The sequence below is a fragment of the Macaca nemestrina genome, chromosome 5 (assembly GCF_043159975.1).
Source record: "Macaca nemestrina isolate mMacNem1 chromosome 5, mMacNem.hap1, whole genome shotgun sequence".
Classification (NCBI taxonomy): Eukaryota; Metazoa; Chordata; class Mammalia; order Primates; family Cercopithecidae; genus Macaca; species Macaca nemestrina.
The window spans coordinates 35661334-35681273 of record NC_092129.1 but is presented as its reverse complement, the minus strand read 5'-3'; the positions used below and the strand labels follow the sequence as shown (position 1 = coordinate 35681273).

At 39.6% G+C, this 19940-nt stretch overlaps 1 protein-coding gene across 33 annotated transcripts in view; it reads left to right on the top strand.

The window, feature by feature from the left end:
- Window positions 1-19940, top strand: part of LOC105465604 (erythrocyte membrane protein band 4.1 like 2) — a 227147-nt gene that overhangs the window by 86733 nt on the left and 120474 nt on the right. For 3 of the 33 annotated variants that reach the window (XM_024787864.2, XM_011714114.2, XM_024787863.2), the window contains exon 1: window positions 7522-7673. The exons of 27 other annotated variants lie outside the window; for them this stretch is intronic. The gene's annotated coding sequence lies outside the window, so the exon portion shown is untranslated. Of the gene's footprint in view, window positions 1-7521; window positions 7674-19940 lie in introns of those variants that run through there. 3 more of the 33 variants (XM_024787868.2, XM_024787866.2, XM_011714126.2) reach the window with 1 other exon arrangement.

Below are 19940 nucleotides of genomic sequence, written 5' to 3'. Positions count from 1 at the left end.
AAATTATTATACATTAATGTTTACTTTTTAAAAATGAAGTTAAACCATAATGATACCTTCCACCACTTTTAGGGGAAAAGGCGTAGATGAATCTTTTGACCATGGAAATTCTGTGTTTAACAGTAAATTGCATTCATTTAGTGTTTTGCACTTTACCAGTAGCTATTATGGTTCGTTTTTGATCCTTTCAATCCCATTATATAGGTAGGTTAGCAGCTGCTACTTTTATTTTATACATGTAGCTAAATGGCAACATGGGAATATATCTAAGCTATTTGACTATGTTTGATGTTCCTTAAGGTTAAGAAGGGTAGATATTTCTTGTCAGTTGCCCTTTTATTTTTGGAGACTTACAATTTTGGGGGAGGAGGGAGGTTATAGCATTTTTCTTGGGTACAGAAGTTGGAGCAGAGCTGGGGAGCATTGTAGGTCTCTTGGAATTCCTAGTCTCAGGGCTGTTTTGTTTCTTCTGGCCCTTGGACAACAATGAAGGGTCTCTATTCTTTTTTCTCTCCTTAACAGTGTGTCTCCCCTTCTCATCCAGGCAGGACAGTTTGCTACAGGAAAAGGCATTGGGATTATTGGTAAGAATCTGACATCTAGCCTGGTGAGATCTTGCTACTGATTTGCTATGTAAATAATCTGACTTCTGGGCCTTAGATTTCCCATCTAATTAAAGGCAAGTGGTAGAGGTACATGAACATTGAGATCCTTTTTAGCTCTGAACTACTTTGATTCTCTACAAATTCCATTTTGCTCAGTCATATCTACAGTATTATACAGCTGCTAGCAAGATTGTTGTTTCTGCTTTGTATGTAGTGGAATTTGTGGTAGGTGCTTTTGTTTTATTTCTTTAATCCCTAAGGCAAAGTGGGTGTCATTATGACCTAGTGGTAGCATCTGCTCATTCAAAGTGTGAGACAAGAATGATCCTATAATTGTAATCTTTATAAAGCTTTCCTTGACCACCGAAAGGAGGTGACCATTTCCTTTGTGCCCTTCTTGTACCTGTCTTACAGCCCTTATCACATAAGGTGTAATGATTTGTTTATGTGTCTGACTTCCCTGCTAGACTGTAAATGTCCAGTAGACTCTTGTGGGCAAGAACTTTCCCTAGGTCCTTAGGGCCTAGACCAGTGTCTGGTGTAAAGCAGGAATTCAGCACATATTTCTTAGACATAAAGTAGAATAAAAATAATACGGTTTAATGTACCTGCTGGATTACTATACTGGTCTGATTGTGTAATTTAAAAAGTGGTGCTTTTGACTTTTGTAGTTAATTAAAAGCAAACAAAAAGGATTTAAGAGTTTTATCCTGATACTTTTTAGATGCTTCTTTGGTTGAAAACAGTAACTTTTTGATTAGAGATTCTCAGCCACCACTCTTTTATTCTTTATCCATTTTCCTCCTTCTGTACCTGCTCCCACTTTCTCTCCATACCCCCTGTAAAAATCTGAGGTCATGCAGTGTCTTTCTTTCCTAGAGTCCCATAAATCTACAGTACTTTTCAACATTACATCTTAAAAATGTAATTGTTTTTAATGTAATTGAACATGTGAGTCTAATCTTGCTAAGATGTCTGGTAGGGAAGAAATTTTGCAGGTGACGCATGTGTAGTTGTATACATTATTCTGGTTTAGAGCCTGAGAGAAGTTAAACTGTGGTATGTGGTCAAAGAAGAACTTGCACATTAGAGCCAACGTGCTAGTGAAAAAAATTATTTTTTCTGCCTACATCAGATACGTCAGTATCAATGATCCTATGAAATGTGGACCATTTTTAAAAATGTTAAAAAAATGTTATAGACTGATTGGGAAGTTCATCCATATTGAAGAGTCATGGAACTCCTGTCCATATTTGTTCAGGAAGTAATCTTGCATGACAATCGGTAGATGAGAAGATTGGATTCCCTGTACAATCAGAATAAAAAGAGTTCTGTTTTTTGTTTTGTTTTGTTTTTTTTTGAAGACGGAGTCTTGTTCTGTCACCTAGGCTGGAGTGCAATGGCACAATCTTGGTTCACTGCAGCCTCTGCCTCCCAGACTCAAGTGTTTCTCCTGCCTCAGCCTCCCGAGTAGCTGGGATTATAGGCACATGCCACTGTGCCCAGCTAATTTTTTTTGTATTTTTAGTAGAGACGGGGGTTTCACCATGTTGGCCAGGATGGTCTTGAACTCCTGACCTCAGGTGATCCACCCGTGTTGGCCTCCCAAAGTGCTGGGATTACAGGCATGAGCCACCATGCCCGGCCAGAGATTTTAAAAAAAAATTCTTCTGAATACTTTTTAGGTTATTTTAGTTTTTTTCCAGAAAATTGTGTTGTCTGCTTCTTTTCTTAGTAGGATAGATGATAATCACTTTACAGATGGGGGCTAAATGGGCAGAAGTGAGATGACCAAAAGGAATTCTTCTTCCTCATTGTCTTTTCTGTGATATTGATAACTGTACTTTCTGCCTAGAGTTTGTGTCTCTTAAGGTTTTCGAGCCATTAGTGACTCATCAGATTATGGGGTTCTTTATGTCTTACGCATTCTTTGTCCTCATAAAGTAGGAGGTAGGATGATTTTTAAAAGTCAGATGATACTGGGTTTAAGATAAAATTCTGTGTCTACACAAACTCACATACACAAATGTAGGGAAAGTGTTCCCTTCCTAACCTTAACCAACTTCCTTGAATATTTTAAAATTAACTTTTGGAGGATAAACCTGATTTCCTGTTTTAATGAAATAATGAGACATTGTTGAAACTTGACTTTTTTCGGTCTTCTCAAAATAGATGTAATACATATAAATTCATATAATAACAATTTTAAAATATTAAGACCTTTGTAGATGTTTCAACCTATATATTTTATGTACTCAAATGTATTTAAATCATATTGGAAATGAGTAAATGACACTGGACCTTGTTTGTATACTTCTTTGCTAATAACCCATCAAGTAATCTCATATGTTATTTCACCTCTCTGGGTTCACTTGACTTATCTGAAAAACAAGAGTGTTAAAAAGACTGCCTTGCCAGCCTGGTCAATATGGTAAAACCCCATCTCTACGAAAAATACAAAAAGCCAGGTGTGGTAGCAGGCACCTGTAGTCCCAGCTACTTGGGAGGCTGAGGCAGGTGAATTGCTTGAACTTGGGAGGCTGAGGCAGAAGAATCACTTGAACCCGGGAGGGAGAGGTTGCGGTGAGCTGAGATCGCACCACTGTACTCTAGCCTGGGAGTCATGGCGATACTCCATCTAAAAAAGAAAGAGGCTGCCTTGTGGAAAAGTCTATTGGCTTTGAAGGCAGACCAAATTGATGTGAATTCTGGCTCTACCACTCATAAGTGGGTATGTGAGTTTGAGACTCAATTTCTCTAGGTTCTAATAGTCTAATTTTTAAATTCACTTTATTAATAGTTCTTTTTCAAAATCATAATGCTACAAAACTCATCCTCTCTGAATTCTCCCAACCTTTTTTTAAACAATGAGATTCACAGGTCTCCTGAGTAGGATCTTTTGAGGCCAGCAGAGGAGCTGAGCAGTAGCATTGGGTTCCCTAGTTAAGAAGGTAGGCGTCTTAGCTCATGCTGCCATAACAAAATACCGTAGACTGGGTGGCTCACACAATAGGTACTTATTTTCTCACAGTTCATCTAAGTTGGAGGGTTTCTGGTAAGGGCTCTTCTTTGCTTCCTGACAATTTTTACTGTGCCCTTCATGGTAGAGAGAGAATGAGAGACTGCACAAGTTCACTGGTGCTTCTTTTTATGAGGGCACTAATTTCATCATTAGGGCCCCACCCTCATGACCTTGTCTAAACCTATCTCCCAAAGCTCCTACCTCCATCACGTTGTAGGTTAGATTCAACATAGGAATTTTAGAGGGATGCAATTCAGTTCATAGCAGTAGGAGAGTAAGAGAGTAAGAGAAGAGAGCAGGAGACACAGGGGTGTTAAGAAATGCCTAGGATGGACCAGAAGATCTACCACTATTGAATTCATAGGGCCCAGTGCTGCTATAGGTTATAAGTTTTCACATTTCTGGATTACAAGGAGTTATGAATTTCAGAAAAAAAGGTTGAAAGTGTGAACCCGAATACCTGACGACATGCGCCTACGGTAGTCAGAGCACAGTTTGGTTTTATACATTTTAGGGAGAAAGGAGACATCAGACATCAGTCAACATATGTAAGATGAACATTGGTTCAGTCTGGAAAGACAGGACAAATGAAGCAAAGGTGGGACAACTTGAAGCAGAGAGGGGGCTTCCTGGTCACAGGTGGATAAGAGTCAAATGGTTGCATTCTTCTGAGTTTTCGATTAGCCTCTCCAAAGGAGGCAATCGGATATGCATTTATCTCGGTGAGCAGAGGGGTGACTTTGAATAGAAAGGAGGGAGGCAGGTTTGCCCTAAGCAGTTCCTAGCTTGACTTTTCCCTTTAGCTTAGTGATTTGGGGGCGTCAAGATTTATTTTCCTTTCACAAAGGCATTATTTTTCCAAGTTAAGTATATTGTAACAAATTTACAGTTACATCAGCAGTGTTTATTAAAAAACACATTTAACATAAAAAGGTGGGAAGAACTTAATCTGCATAAGGGAAGATGCTCTGGATTGAATAAAATTGGCTCTATTAAAAAACTCACCAAATTTGCCCTTTGTGAACCCGTGAAAACTTTATGATGGATAGTACAATTTACTTCCACTATGTAGAATGACTTTAGAAAAAAGTTTTGTGTCTGCCCATTTTGGCAAAGATGAATCTCTTCAGAGGTGCCGTGGAAACTTTTACCACAATAAAATTTTTTTAAAAAGTGAAAAAGTGAAGAAGAAAAATGAGGACTTTCATCAAGTCTTCCTATTCAGCAAACCTTAGTTTTTAAAATTTTTAATTTTTTTTGAAATGGAGTCGCTCAGGCTGGAGTACAATGGCGTGATCTTGGCTCACTGCAACCTCCTCCTCCTCCCAGGTTCAAGTGGTTCTTCTGCCTCAGACTCCCGAGTAGCTGGGATTACAGGCACGCGCCACCATGCCCGGGTTTTTTTTTTTTTTTTTTGTATCTTTAGTAGAGACGGGTTTTTACCATGTTGGCCAGGCTGGGCTCAAACCCCTGACCTCGTGATCTGCCCACCTTGGCCTCACAAAGTGGTGGGATTACAGGCGTGACCCACCACGCCTGGCCGCAAACCTTACTTTTTTTGCTAGTTGGTACTGGTGACATCTTGTTTATTAATAAATATCTGAAGTGTTTTCTTTGTGATTTACAAGAGACCCATTAAAGACTTCGCTGTAGGTGAATGTGAACAGATTACTACTGCTCTGTAGGAGTGTAACACAGTAACTGGGTAAAGTTGTAAAAATGCACAAGTGCACTTCTAGTCTGTCTCAGTCATGAATTGTCAGTGCAAATATGTGTGTTGGGGAAAAAAACCCAGAATTTAAATTGTGGAAATGTAAAGGGGGGTTGGTACTATGGAGTTAAGGAACATTAGTTATTTCTCAGATTGCTCTGACCTGAATCTTAGAATTGACGCATTTTCCTTTAGTGACTTTACATTTTCGTTGCTTCCATGTTTCTTTAGTCATATTATAGGTGGATATAGTATTATCTTATTTTTAGTCATTTCTCTTTTTATTTATTTATTTTATTTATTTTTTTGAGACGGAGTCTCGTTTTTGCCCAGGCTGGAGTGCAATGGCACAATCCTGGCTCACTGCAACCTCCGCCTCCTGAGTTCAAGCAATTCTCCTGCCTCGGCCTCCTGAGTAGCTGGGACCACAGGCGTGCGCTATGACACTCAGCCAATTGTTGTGTTTTTAGTAGAGATGGAGTTTCGCGATGTTGGCCAGGCTGGTCTAGAACTCCTGACCTCAAGTGATTTGTCTACCTCGGCCTCCCAAAGTTCTGGTGTTACAGGCACGAGCCACTGCGCCTGGCCATTTTTAGTAATTTCTCAATTTAGGATTGAAATATGAAACAAGGATTTAATAGCTTTATAACTATATCACGGTACCTATACTATCTGGGTTAAAATGTACCTCCATTTTTATGTACAGTGTGAATGAATAGACATTCTTGTATAAATGAGTCAAAATGAATATTTTTTAATGTTGAAATATGGATGATTTGCACAGTTTTTCTGTATCTGAAAATTTGTCTATAGTAATTTATAGATAAAGATGATTAGACTGTACAATAGACCTCCCCTTATTCATAGTTTTGCTTTCTGCAGTGCAGTTACCTGCAGTCATCTGTGGTCTAAAATTATTACATGGAAAATTCTAGAAACAAGCAATTCATAAGTTTTCAGTTGCACACCATTTTTAGTAGCATGATGAAATATCACACTCTCTGCCCCATCCTGTGCGGGATGTGAATTACGCATTTGCCCAGTGGCTCCATGCTGTAGAAGCAACCACCTGTCAGTTACTTAGTAGCTGGCTTGGTGATCAGATTGACTATCGTAATATCACAGTGCTTGTGTTCAAATCACCCTTATTCTACTTAATAAAAGCACAAGAATAGTGATGGTGGCAATTTGAATATGCCAAAGAGAAGCCATCAGGTGCTTCCATTATGCGAAAAGGGGAAAGTTCTTAAGGAAAAAGAAAAAAATCGTATGCTAAGGTTGCTAAGATCTATGGTAAGAATCCAATCTTCAACCTGTGAAATTGCGAAAAAAGAAAAAAAAAATTGTGCTAGTTTGGCTGTCGCACTTCAAACTGCAAAAGTTATGGCCACAGTGAATAAACTCTTAGTTAGGGTGTAAGAGGGTGGCCAGACGCAGTGGCTCACGCCTGTAATCCCAGCATTTTGGGAGGCCAAGGCAGGATGATCACTTGAGTCCTGGAGTTTGAGATCAGCTTCGGCTGTAACATAGTGAGACTCTATCTCTACAAAAACGTAAAAAAATTAACTGGGCATGGCAGTGCATGCCTCTGGTCCCAGCTACTTGAGAGGCTGGGGTGGGAGGATTGTTTGAGTCCAGGAGGTCGAGGCTGCAGTGAGCCATGAGTGTGCCATTGCACTCCAGCCTGGGTGACAGGGTGAGCCCCTGTCTCTAAAAATAAGGAAGAAAATTTAAAAAGTACAAGGCATTAAATTTGTGGGTGGAAGACATGAACAGAAGAAACACGTTCCAATTGATGAGTTGGGTTTGGTACTCTCAGTGGTTTCAGGCATCTACTGGGCTGCTTTCCCCAAGGATAAGGGGGGACCACTTTAAGTTGTGTACATATACTTTTGGTGTCTATTCTAGGATGAATTAAAATGACAAAAATAAAAACAAAGTTGCAGGATGGAGACCCGAAGCAAAGCAAAAATCATAACCACAAAAACTAAACGAGAAAAAAACTCAGGATAGAAAAATTTTATAAAAATTATAGAATTACAATTGTGTCATTAAAACTAGTTTCTATGCCGAAGGGTTCTTCATTTGTGGGGTAGAACAGGCAGCAGGAAGCAGACTTTTTTCTTTGACCCATGTGCATTTTCTAGCTGAGGAATGAAGTGACTTGGAACCAAACTGGGCTTCTCTACTGAGCATGTCCCTCTCCAGCAGGGTCTGGCTTGGGTGGGGCCAGTCTTGCTCATTAAGCTTTTGGACGCTGGATTTCCATCAGCTTTCCACAGTTTTCCAATGACAGGAAATAGCAGAGAGCGGGCTTGATGTGCTTAAAAGCTGCGTATGTATTTCAAGGGGGGAGATTATTAGGACGTTTTTGTTGCAGTGGTTGGGTTTTGTGATACATGCTTGTTTGTTTCTGCTTGTGGAGGAAGTTTGCTATTTAAAGTGTGACTAGTCAGGGGACTGAAAATTAGGAAAATACTAATATACAGAGTAGATGGAATCTGAGCACGTACACTGTTTCACAAGGGAATATGTTGTGATATTTGAACTAAGCCCTATGAAAAATACATTTTTCTAGTGGGCCGAGTTTAGTTTTAGATGTCTTGTTTGCATTTTTCTAGGCAAATGTTGACTTTTGTCAGGCTATCTTTAACATGATAGCTGTTTCAGGTTTGACCTATGAGAATAATGAAGCTAGTTGTTTTCTTTTATATGCTTGTCTGGTTGTTTCACAATTTTTTCAGTGGTATGACATAATACTGTACAAAATTAGTACTATATTATTTCCGGAAGCACAGTGAGGACTATGTAAGGTTAATTGTGTGCAGTTATTTTCTTTTTAGCATCTTAAAGAATTATAACTTTCAATTTACTTCTAAAGTGCTTCATTTTCACCCTAACTTGTTTGATTAAAAGAAGCTGTACTGTAGCTATCAGAGATTTGAGTTCACAGTTTTTAGCGTCTACAGATTAGTAGCCATTTAACAGTTACCAAGGTCTGGTTATTGGTTTGATGTTGTCACACCCTAAGTAAATATTGATCGAATAAGAATAGGTATCAACATCTTCATTTATTACTGAATATTTAATTGGTTGTCATATTGAATACATGTGAAAATGTATATTGCCCAGATTCTGACATCCAGACTTGGGAAAAAATCTTCTTGCATTTTCTTTATATAATCTAACAGTCTAGCAGTCTTCAAAAAGATTCTTGCTTCATTGAGACTTCCTGACAAAATGAAAAGCGGGCCACTATAATTAGCGATGACCTCTGCGATTCCTTTTTTTATTGTTGACACTGTAAGGGATGCTCTATATCACTGAAGTGTTTATGGTATTTTGAGGGAGGTGCACATGTTCTTGGGAAGTTTAAGTTTTTCTTTTTTATTGTCACAAGGAAGATTTGTCTCTTCAAATTATTTGCATCGTGGGTGTGGGAGCTGAATAAATGATAACTGTTGAGGTGATGCTGATGACCTGGACAGTCAGTTGTCCCCTGCATCTACTTTGTAGTGTTCCTGTACAGATGATATGATATATTGATGATCTATAGTTTAGTATCATAGCAGGATCACAAGGCAAGTTACATTGGAAAGGTAAATTTTTAACTTTGATGTTGGTTTTGCTTGCATTTTTTGGTGGACTCCAGACATTGAATGCCTGACCTATTCTCCAGCGTGATTCTCTACCAAATCACTTTTGCAAATGTTGGACTTCGAGAATTTTACCTGTAAGAAAACAAATACATTTCACTGAAGTAAAAACTTATCCTAACCACCAGCACCTAAAAATAGTTATTTGAAGTCCTCACTAAGTAGTTCTGAACTAAATGAATCCTCAGAGTAGAAATACTTTAAGGAAAAAAAAAAAAAAGGTTTTATAGCACTCCAGATGGCATGTCTGTAATTCCATTGTAGTTACAGCTTTTCCCGCCGAGGGAAAGTTGCTCTTATCGCGCCAGGCTTGGAGGGTCCATAGTTTGGATACTCTCTGGCACCTTCTGCTGATCAGCCGGTGGACTGGGGTCAGCATTTGGATATGCTTGCTTAAGCTAGAAAAGTCATTCAGTCTATAGTCTTAGTTTTTAGCATGTATGCTATGTATTGGTAGAACTCTTCAGTACTCCTTTAACTACTTAAAATGGCAGAAGAACTAACGGCCAAAACTTAAGAAGTGAATTATGTTTTTTATGAGGTTTAGGTATTTATGCCTGTTGACTACAGCATTCCAAAGCTTATAGAGAAGAGGATTTGAAAGTGTGAGATCAGTGTAGGCTCCAGCTTGGTGGACTTGTCATAGTGTGGGGGAGTTGATTGACTTTGACAAGCTTTTGTCTTATGACCTATTAAAATGCAGCGTCTGCAGCCTGTGCGTTTATCCTGTGCAGTTAACCTTGGTGGATTTGTCGTTTGCTTATTTGGGAAATGCCTCCTGAACCACTACTGTTATTTTTTAGAGTTTGACTCACACAGAAATAGTATTAGACTGGTTGTTGATTACTGTTGGATACCAAGTGGGCACGAGTTTTATGATGGGGATGGGGAGCCATTTTATGTGTAAGATAGTTGTGGGATGAGCTTAGGAAAAATAGGCTCGCTGGCATCTGTCATGATCATGGGAGTCTGTTGGTATTGGCCCTGCTCTGGTTTGAGCGTGGTTATGATGTCACTGGAATAAACTGCACATTAGCATTTTTTTTTTTTCTATGGAGCATTCATTATAGGGGGGTGGCCCAAATAAATGTTCCCTAAATGCCAGGAGCATCACAAAAGATACTTATCAGGAAGCCACCGGATGCAAACACTGTGCTAGGAACATGTAGTTGTTTATCTGCACAAAAGTTTTACCCTCTTCATGTGAATATAGTAGCAGATGGGCAGGGAAGAGGTGTGGACAGGAAACTTGATGACAAACTTGTGCTGTCAGGCCAATTTTATTCCTGCTTTTCCCTGTGAGGAGGAAGCTGCTGAAAGAGATTGGGGAATGTTTATGTATGACCAGCTTAGACATTTAATAGGACTCTTCCCATTCTGTTTATTCTGCCTTTAAAAAAAAAGTCCCCAACTTTCAGAGAACTCTGTTTCCAAGTGCCCTGTTCCCAGCCCTCCAGCAGATAATACGAATAATCTTTTTATGCTGCCTGCATATGCACCAATATTATTGTCAGCAAAAGACACTTGTTTGTTTCAAGTCCACACTGAGTAAAAAAGGATAAAAAACAAGCATAAAACAAGTTCCTGTTTTCTCAGGAACTGTAATTGACTCTTGAACAACACGAGCCTGCACTGCATAGGTCCGCTTATGTGTGAGTTTTTTCAGTAAATCTAATCAGCCCTGTATATAGGCCACTTCTGTATCTGCAACCAAATTCAGGTTGAAAATAACTGTTCGCAGGGTGCTAAACTCGGATACAGATGGCTGATGTTTCCTGATCCACAGGTTCAGCAAGGCTGACAGCGGGACTTGAGTATGTGTGGATTTGGGTATCTGTGGACCAATCCCCCACAGATACTGAGGGACAACTGTATTTTTTTAAATGAAGAACTGATACACTTCTTAAAAAAAAATGTTGCTGCACTAAAAGCTTGGGTGTTGAGCTTATACTACTTAGGGGAACAATCTAGATGGGGTAAGTGGTGGGTTTGTGAAATATACTGAAGTGGAGGCTGGCAGAAATCAGTTTCTTTGAGGATACAGAAACAGTCTTAACCTTCATACACTAGGAAATCCAAAGCTTAGGCCATCTTAATGCTACTGCTCAGCTGGAATCGACGTTCATTTGTGTGGCTAGAGCTGTGTGACAGGGCAAAGTGGCATTGTGGCTTGTGGGAGTCATACACGTGTTGTCTCCAAGGAAGCTGGCTAACCAAGCTGGGTTCACTTAATGCATAAATATTGTTCTCCTAGTAAAATACTTAAGTGCTTAAGTTTATGAAAACTTCTGCTCAGTAAAAACATCATCTCCCACGTCTGTACCTCGGCAGTCATCCTCCATTGACTGCCACCCTCCATTCCGCGTAATCACTGTTGTTACTCTCTTGCATCCTTCCCTAGTTTCTTTACTCATTTAAAGGAAAATGTGTGTGTCCATATTCACATCCTATGTATGTGTATCTCCCACATGCTTTGCTTTCAACCTATAAGGTGTACTGTCTGTATAAGGTATCCTATCCCTATAAAGTGACCTATCACTTATACCATCTGAATCTTGCTGTTTGTACTTAACAATGTACTTAATAATTGGAGTTATTTTCCCAACTGGGGTGGTAGCCTTTCTCATCTTTTCTCTTTACAGTTGCATAGTATTCTGTTGTATGAATGTGGTGTAATGCCCCCTGTTGATGGACATGGATCCTTAGCTTTTACAGTGTTGTAGTGAGTCACCTTTACATAATTATTTTACATGTGCACAAATACGTCTGTAGGATACTTTACCACAAGCTTGTCCAACCTGTGGCCTGTAGGCCACACGAGGCCCGGGACAACTTTGAATTCTGCCCAACACAAATTTGTAAACTTTCTTAGAGCATTATGAGATTTTTTGTTTTGTTTTTTTAATCTCATCAGCTATTGTTAGTGTACTTTATGTGTGGCCCAAGACATTCTTCTTTTTCCAGTGTGGCCCAGGGAAGCCACCCCTGCATTACCACAAGCAGGATTACTAAAGTGCGGACACATTTGGAATTTTGAAAGCTGTTGGCAAATTGACTTCCACTGGGCCCATACCAGTTTATTCTTCTGCTAGCAGTTGTTTGAGAATGCCTTCGTTCCCATAGTCTTGCTCAGTGAGTGCATGATTACACTTTTGGATGTCTCCATTCTGAATTTTTAGTTTCATTTCTTCTTCTAAAGGTGTGACAAGCACCTCTTCATATGTTTATGTGCCATTTGTCTTCTTTCCTTCTTTCCTTCTTTTCTTTCCTTTTCTTTTCTTTTCTTTCCTTTTCTTTTCTTTTCTTTTCTTTTCTTTTCTTTTCTTTTCTTTTCTTTTCTTTTCTTTTCTTTTCTTTTCTTTTCTTTTCTTTTCTTTTCTTTTCTTTCTTCTCTGTTTATCCATTAGCCACTTTCTCTACCATTGGACCAATGATTTAAATTGGCCTAGCCAAAAATTTAAAAATACAATTTGTTTTTTATTTTTTTAATGTTGAGGCAACTTACACCCAAGCTTGTTTTATTGGACTTTTAAATTCAGGTTACTTGAATTCAGATAGAGACCAAATAAAAATGGGAAAGAGAATTATTCCTCTCTAAAAAGCATGTAATGACTATTTGTATGTTATGAGTGTTTAACCAGCATTTCCTATAAAGGACCATTCATTGTGTGATTTCCTGAAGAGATAACAAGAAAATCGTGGCTGCTTTTCAAGCTAGTAGTTATTTTAAAATCTGAATTACCAAGATTTATGAATTGGTTACAAGTTGTTTGACCCATGAATGCTAATCTTATTACCTATGTCTCCCACTATACTGAGAGCAGGATTCTTTCATCTGTATTACTGGTGCCTGGTGCATATGCTTTGAGAGTACTCAATAAACACTTGTTTTGAAAGAAGAGGATAAGATAGTGACCCCACTCACATCCTGATGGTCACTGAAATTCACGAGGGGTGCTCCGTTAGAACATCCTGCTAATGATTATAAAGCCCCAAAACATAGTGGTAATTATCAATTTCACTTTTCAACAAATCATTAGCTGTCAGGCATCATGCTAGGTGCAAGTTATACAGTAGTGAAGTCGTTTTGGGATTGAAGGCAGTGTTGGACAAGGTCTTTAGAGCTGGACGGCCTGGGTTTGAATTGTGGCACTTCTCTTTATTGGTTATATGGCTTTGACCAACCCATCTATCCTCTTTTTACCTTTTTCATCTGTAACATGAGAATAATTTCAGTTCCTTCCTAAAAGGGTTGAGAAGGTTCAAGTTGCTGCATGCAATGTTTCTAGAGCAGTGTTTAACAAATAACTGATATTATCATGATTATTTATGTTATGATTACTGTTATTACTACCATTACTGTTTTTTTTTAGTAAACAAATATAGTTATTTTCTTGGCAGAATCTCTATGTGATGACAGTGGCTGATCATTTATTATGAATTTATTATGTGCCAGGTACTTTATGTATTATAGCATCTAATCTAATACTTGGAATCAACCAATGAGTACATTTTATTATCCTTTTTTTTTTTTTTTTTGCTTATGAGGAAGCTGAAACTCAGCAAGGCTAAAATAACTTGTCTGCAGTTACATGGCTAATAAGCAGAGCTGAAATTCTAATCCTGTTTTATTTCCCAGTCTTGATCTCCAAACCACCAGGCTATTTTATTCAGACATAGGTAACTTCTCACAGAAAGAATGTAGCTTCAGGCTGGACGTGGTGGCTCATGCCTGTAATCCCAGCACTTTGGGAGGCTGAGGCGGGTGGATCACTTGAGGTCAGGAGTTTGAGACCAGCCTGGTCAACATGGAGAAACCCTGTCTCTACTAAAAATACAAAAATTAGCCAGGCATGGTGGCATGCACCTGTAATCCCAGCTAGTCGGGAGGCTGAGGCAGGAGAATCGCTTGAACCCAGCAGGTGGAGATTGCAGTGAGCTGATAACATGCCATGGCACTTCAGCCCTGGGCGACAGAGGGAAACTCCATCTGAAAAAAAAAGCAAAAGAAAAGAAAGAATATAGCTTCAGCTTTGATTATTACGCAGAATTGGGTCTCTACCTGAGAGAAGGAATTGGAGCAGATGCCGTTCACCAAAATTTCTGACCATACTACTCAGTGTGCATAATTGATTGATGAGAACTCAGCAGGGTTCTGGATGTCTCTGTCATCTCTGCTAGTGTGTGTTGTTGGATTGCCAGTGTTACAAGGTTTATATGCATTATGGTTATGTGAATAAAGATATCCAATATTAGAGTCCTTCATGATTTGTGTGGCCTCTGGTTGTTTAGCTTTAACTTCAGGAAATTGTATCCATTTCCAAGATTGCCTTAGTTGCTGGTGGAGAATGCTTTGCCTGGCACATGTCTTTTTCTTGACTCCATCCTTAATGACAGCAGTGGGGACTTGCTTTCAACAAAGAAGATTGTTATTGCTACTGGATGTTATTTAAAAGTATGCCTTGGCCGGGCGCGGTGGCTCAAGCCTGTAATCCCAGCACTTTGGGAGGCCGAGACGGGCGGATCACGAGGTCAGGAGATCGAGACCATCCTGGCTAACACGGTGAAATCCCGTCTCTACTAAAAAAAAATACAAAAAACTAGCCGGGCGAGGTGACGGGCGCCTGTAGTCCCAGCTACTTGGGAGGCTGAGGCAGGAGAATGGCATAAACCCGGGAGGCGGAGCTTGCAGTGAGCTGAGATCCGGCCACTGTACTCCAGCCCCGGCGACAAAAAAAAAAAAAAAAAAAAAAAAAAAGTATGCCTTAGTTTTCATATACCCGTCTCTCCAACATATGAAGAAAGGGACTCATATGTTGATAAAGTAAGATTTTTTTTGTTTCATTTTTATTTAGAGTTGTTAGAATAAAGAATTAATGGTTTATCTCACTAATATTAACTCAAGTATTAGGTTTTAAAAAATTGAACATCATTTGGAAAAAATGGAATACTTTGACAACCATAGCTCTTAGGTATGAGGGTCATAAAATGCAAGTGGGAGTAATGATGACCTGAGATCTATATGTACTCTCAGTTTCTTTTTTTTTTGAGACGGAGTCTTGCTCTGTGCCCCAGGCTGGAGTGCAGTGGCGCGATCTCGGCTCACTGCAAGCTCCGCCCCCCCGGGTTCACGCCATTCTCCTGCCTCAGCCTCCCGAGTAGCTGGGACTACAGGCGCCTGCCACCTCGCCCGGCTAATTTTCTTGTATTTTTAGTAGAGACGGGGTTTCACCGTGTTAGCCAGGATGGTCTCGATCTCCTGACCTCGTGATCCGCCCGTCTCGGCCTCCCAAAGTGCTAGGATTACAGTCTTGAGCCACCGCGCCCGGCCTGTACTCTCAGTTTCTTAATGCTTATTTTCTAATGCTCTCCTCAGAATATGCAGAAGTCAACATCAAGATGTTTTTGAGTACAAGTCACTGAAATCCCTGGCTCATTGAGCCCTCTTCTCTGTGATTCTCTTGCTAGTGTCCTTTGTTGTACGACAGTGTGTCACCAGGCTTTTTCTTCTCTGTGGATTCAAGATGACAACAGCATTTAACAGAGTTATGTATACAATGTTCAGAGACAGCAGAAGGGGCCTCCTCTTCCTGTGGCTCTTTTTAGAGGGAGAGATCCTTTTCCAGAAGCCCACCAGTGGACTTTGTGCATATTTTCTTGGCAAAGGGTGGGAGACTACCACGATTGCCCTAGACCAGTAGATGCTACCCTTCAGGCCCATCTGGAGCTAGCCTCTGTTGAAACACATATGGAAGGGGGGAAGTGGAACAAAATTTAGGTTCTGTTAAAAAGGAGAAAGAGTGGAAGAAATATATGCTCTGAATGTCACTTGATCCCATCTAGACTTGAACTAGCGAAGATTGTAGTTCATATGTTTTGTATGTGTGAGTTTAATTTAAACTGGATATTAGTTTACATCTTTATAGTAATAGTTCTGTCTCTCTAATAGGTTCCTTATCCCTTTAAAAATAAATAAACAAGTGATATAGTGGGTTATAAAGGTAACTAGGGTGAGCAGCATTGGATTACTTGTTCATCCTCCCTATATAGATAATATGAACTAACAAATAGTCCCTTTGGAATGTATTTATACTTACTTGAATATGAAGTATAGTATTTTCTAGGCCATCTGACATTTAAGAAACATAAACCTATGAGGGTAAGGACTTACTTGCACTCTGGTGCTCTAAATCTGCTTGTTTTTGTTATTCCTTCTTCCTCCAGATATTTCTTCTTCCTTGTTCCCCTTCCCCCTCCCTCTCCTCTCTCTTCCTCCTCCCCCTCCACCCCTGCCTCTCCTGCCTTTTCCCCCTCTCCTTTCAAATGATGAATATATTTGAGAAGCATCACTCCATTATTTCTCAAGTAGAGTTAGGTGGCTGCTGAATCATTTCTATATTTGTTCCCCCCCCCCCACGTTTGATGCGTTAATGGCATCAAATAGTGCAGTATTAAAAGACCTTCTCTTTTAATAGCTATAGACCCTTTGGGGAGGTGAACGTACAAGCACTTGATTGTGGGTATCAGCAGGATGCTCTACATATCCTCTACCCACAAGCAGATGAAAACTAGTTTTGTCAGATGTAGAAAATGGCCAGATTAGAACTGTCTATACATTGCCAGTATGTTTAAAGTTCAATGGTTATTTGTTGCAAAGTTTTGTTGTTTTCTCAAAGCTCAAGTGAAAGCCTCCCTCCATCCTCTCGCTACCATTTTTGAAGCTTAGAAATGCATTCCTTCCCATTTTGTGAATCTTGGGTCCTTAAAAAATGGGTTGAGCTCTCTTGGTAGAAATCAAAGACCCTCATATTGCTTGTGATCTCAGCAGAGAATGGGAGCTACTCAGCTGGCAGCAGCACCTACCCTGTTCCCTGCTCAGGGGTTTTATTAACAGTAAGGTCCCAGTTTCCTCAAGGTTTTAAGGAAACATCTGAACCCAAGAATTAGCATGAACCCCTTGCTTGAAGTTGTTTGTATGTTTGTAAGGTTGTGTATCTGCTTTGCTTTGCTGGCTGTAGTATTCTGATTAAGGGCCAATGTTTTAAGTAGCATGATGTTATATGGTTGGCAGTTCAGCCTACTGATAGAGATAGCACGTTAAAATGTACCTCCTTTTTTAAACTTTGGAAAAAAAAAGAATGGGTTTATGTAACACAGCTCCTTACCTAACCAGTACTGATCCTCTGTTGATGATGGTTTTCTGCTTCATTGCATGTTAAATGATGCATGCTTTTTCTCATGAAGCTGTCACAATAACGAATACTTTTATCAACCCAGATGGAGCATGCCAACATGGTAATTGTGTCAAAACCACATGCTTGTCTAATGGGCGGGCTGTTCACAGCAGTGTTCTTTTTGGTTGATGATAAGTAGAAAGATCATTACTTAATGTATTATATAACTATACTAATGATGGATTTTGGGTAATTATAATTAAATATTAGTCAATGAGCATTGCCAGAATTTGGGAAACCTTAGTTCCAGTTTTGGCGTGCCCATCTGACTTTACCATCTCAGGCAAATCTCCTGGTCTTTCTGATCCTCAGTTTTGTTGTTGATAAAATAAAGTGAGGATATTAGGCTAGATGACTGAACAATACTCACTCAGTAAGTACTTATTAGGTACCTATTATGTGCCAGTCTAGATGCTGGAAACATAGCAGTATATAAAAGAAAGATCCCAGCCCTCATGGAGCTTTCGTTTTAGAGGGAATGTCAGCATTCCACTGCAAGAGTTCTCATTTTCATGGGTGATAGAGTTTAAAGGCTTATCCACATCTGAAAGAAACTCAGGGTTATAGGCATGATAATTAGGGTGAGTGAATGTACTGTAATCATGTTTTCTTGATGGTGGTAATTTGTTCAAGAAACCATTTTATCAACAAAGAAGGTAGTGTTTTGTTTTGAGCTCTGTTGAAGTCTTGAAACTGTTTCAAGAATATGTTGAGTAATGATCCAATTAGTCTTTTCCATTGTTTTCTGTCTTGTAACTTCTATTTGGATGGGTGACAATGATCGTCACTTTTGAGGCTCTTAACCCTTGTAGGTGTTGTGAATACAGTGGTGATTGAGGATGACTTTGTGAGGCTTAACCATATGGTTTTGTCGGTGCTCTTCATGTCTGTATTTGTACTTTGTCTTCAGTTTCTGTTGACCAGCTCAGTTATGATTACATGGTCAAGCAATAACGTTCAAATGGGATTTTCTTTGTGATTTAAATTCATCTATAAATTTCTTACTTTTAAGAGAGAGTATTCTGAATAAATCTGAGAACACATTTTTGTTATTTTATAGTCATTTTCACTAACTGGCAGGAGCCTTCTTTGAGTACTAGGCCAAGGACTCTGTGGTTGAGCAGGTCATTCACACATAATGGAACTGTGATTGCATTTGAAGTGTGTGTGAGGGAAGGTATACACAGCTGGGTGGTTCTCCATTAGTGGCCTTGGATAAGTGACTTCTGTTTATTATTTGTAAAATAGGGATAATACATACTTTGTAGAATATTTTGAGAAACAGATTATGGGTACTGTGTCAGACAGTAAACAGTGAGTAGTGACCCTTATGATTAAAATATAAACAACTATTAATGCTTTTAACATAATAGTGGAAACTCAAATTTTACATTTCACTGCTTCTAAAATATTTTGGCCAAAAAGCAGCCTTAGCTGATTGGTTCCCAGACTGTTTCTCACAGCCAAAGTAATTAGAGAGCTGCCAATTTACCTTGGTTAGCTTAGACAAGTATGGGGCATTTTGGTTTTAATTTTTTTTTTTTTTTTTTTTTTTTGAGACGGAGTCTCACGCTGTTACCCAGGCTGGAGTGCAGTGGCGCGATCTCGGCTCACTGCAAGCTCCGCCTCCCGGGTTCCCGCCATTCTCCTGCCTCAGCCTCCTGAGTAGCTGGGACTACAGGCGCCTGCCACCGCGCCCGGCTAATTTTTTGTATTTTTAGTAGAGACGGGGTTTCACTGTGGTCTCGATCTCCTGACCTTGTGATCCGCCCACCTTGGCCTCCCAAAGTGCTGGGATTACAGGCTTGAGCCACCGCGCCCGGCCAATTTTACCAGGACATTTATTCAGCTCTTAGAATGTAGCTAGAGAGTATATACTAGAAATATACTTTGGTTATTTCATGATTAAAGTAAATAATACTGTCCACTTAAATGGTACATGGGAAATGGTACGTTAAAGAAGGAAAAAAGGTTTTCTGTGCAATATGGAGCTGGTTTACCTGTCCTCGGGTCTCGTTGGAAGATATACTTTTGAATTTCAAATACCTGAGAATGAGAAGCAGCATAGAATATGTAGGTAGGATAGTTAACTATTCCCTCTTACATAGCATTGCTGTCAAGGATATTACTGTCCCCTGATCTCCCTGCCTCGCTATGTATTTCTCCTGGCCCTCATGCGTTTTCTTCTGCCTGACCTTACATGTTGATGGTGATAAGAGCTCTTTTAAGGATCCTCTAAGTTTAAGTTACCCTTTTTCTCTAGGTGATGTATCTCCTGCTATCACCCATATGCTGACAACGTCCAAACCCTATCTCTAGTGTGTATCTAGTCTCCAATCAAAACCTGCTTGTCTCGGGGTCATCTAGACATCTCTACAACTTCTCAATCATAGTGAATTCAAAATTGAATTATATATGTCAGCCAGACCCACTTTTACAGGTGTTCCCCATTTCCATGAATGTTTCTACCATCGCCCTAGTCTTCCATGACCTGGGCATTTTCCTTGACTCTTTCCTCTCTTTGACTTTCTATATTCAGCCTGGATATCAAGTCATATCCACTCTACTTCTTTACCTTTAGATTAATATCTTGTCCTTTACCCTACTGTTTTCTGCCATAGTAGAGACCATCGTCTTCTCAGGTCTGGATCAACCAGAGATCGGATCAACCCAATCTCCTGGATGTCTTTCTGCTTCAGTTTTTTCTTTCAT